The sequence below is a fragment of the Tupaia chinensis genome, unplaced genomic scaffold (assembly GCF_000334495.1).
Source record: "Tupaia chinensis unplaced genomic scaffold, TupChi_1.0 Scaffold143836_1, whole genome shotgun sequence".
NCBI lineage: Eukaryota > Metazoa > Chordata > Mammalia > Scandentia > Tupaiidae > Tupaia > Tupaia belangeri.
The window spans coordinates 2,923,988-2,925,747 of record NW_006203686.1 but is presented as its reverse complement, the minus strand read 5'-3'; the positions used below and the strand labels follow the sequence as shown (position 1 = coordinate 2,925,747).

The following is a 1,760-nucleotide window of genomic DNA, read 5'->3' as shown; positions in this document are numbered from 1 at the left end:
GTCAGGTCCCACAGGTCTCTGGTTTAGGGGAGTTAAGTTGTAGATATGTTTCTGTAGCGGGATGGAGAGTGGTGGTGGATATAATTTATCTCCCAAATGGTGTGCTGGGACAACAGAAAATGTCCTGGGCAAACCAAACCACATGGTTATTATCAGCAGGTCCAGGTGTGTATTTACCAGGAACTCCACATGATCTTTATGGCAAATAAATGAGAATCCTCTCGAGAAGATTCATCTTCTCCCTCCATCCCTCAGGACACAGAGAGCTCTTCTAGGAAGTTGGCCTAGAGGAGCCATCTGCCATGTAACAAGGAATGATCTTCTAGGTAGAGAGACCTGCTTTCCTGGAACTGATCCAGTCACCAGAAGTACACAGTTATCAAAAATGCACACACTTCACTTGACATCTCCAGCACCTTCAGCTTTCTGTGCCTGGGCTGTTTCGGCATCTTCATTCTCTGCAGTTACTCCCATCCTTGCCAGCATCAGCTTTTCCCTTTTTTCTTTTGGGTACCTTCTCTCCCTTCTTTGCAGGGGCCTTTTTAGGCTGGGGCTCTGGCTTTGGAAGAGCAGGTTTCGCAGACAGCCTTGCAGATCTCTGTGGTTCGTCCTTCACCTTGGCTTTATCTCCTTCAGTGTCTCCTTCAGCCTTTCTCTTGGGCATGGTGGCGACGATGGCGGGACGTAGGTGCTGGACGCGGGGGATGCAGCGGCGCGCAGGCTTTGGTCGGTTGGGGTTCGGTCCGGGGGTCACTCTCACCTCTTCTTCACACTGCTCCTGTATGTGTTTTAAAGGTAGAACAAACAGGATTTGCTGATGGATGACATGAGAGTTGTGAGACGATAGTAGTTAAGGATGACTCCAAGGTTTTTGCCTGAGCAACTGGAATTCCTATTTACTAAAATAAGGAATATTCCAGGAAGGGGAAAAGGTTTGATTCAGGGATTTCGTTTTTAAGTTTAAGATGTTTAGTAGATATCAAAACAGAGATGTCAAACACAGAATCAGATGTATGTGTTTGCAGGACAGGGAGAAGTCCAGCTGGGAGAATAATCTTGCAAATTATCAGCTCACGGATGGCATTTAAAAGCATGAAACTCAGTAAGCTCTCTCAGGTGCCAAATGTAAAAAGAAAACGAAGTAAGCCCAGACTATGAGCCCTGTGAAACAGGCCAGTATTGCGAATTACAAACAAGAAAACTAAGACTCGGAAAGGTTTAAGAACTTGCCCAAAGGAAAGTAATTGGAAATGATGCCAGGGTTTCAAAATAGTTCTTCTGTTTCTAAATTCTTTCTTGTTTCTAATAATGTAGAGTCTCTTATGTAAACTTTTCTGTAATAGGAAAAGTTTGGTCCACACAAACTAGTTCCAGCTTGTTCTTTTTCCTACAGAACCCTTTTTAAAAATGAATAACTAAAATTTAATGTAATTTTCAGTTGTTTTATAGCCATATGACTTTTCCCTCTGTCCTTCCATAATAGCTCACATTGTCACCTCATCCATATATTTCATATCAGAAATAAGTTTGTACTTGAGCAATCTAAGGAAACTTCATTAGTGACAGACCTAATTCTGGACTTCATTAAAATGAAATTCTGCTTTGAAAATCTTATCTGATGGTTTCTTAGCGATGTTCTTCTTATTCCTATTTTGGGAATGGATAACTTATGGTTGGTTTATTATATTGTCTTACGCAATTATTCTTCTAAAATATTTTTGGTTAGGTGCTCAATGAAATTTTGTTGAGCCAAATACATT

At 41.5% G+C, this 1,760-nt stretch overlaps 1 pseudogene; it reads right to left on the bottom strand.

Moving 5' to 3' along the window:
* Positions 1-396: 396 nt before the first annotated feature.
* Positions 397-731, bottom strand: LOC114005465 (non-histone chromosomal protein HMG-17 pseudogene; annotated as a pseudogene).
* Positions 732-1,760: the final 1,029 nt, after the last annotated feature.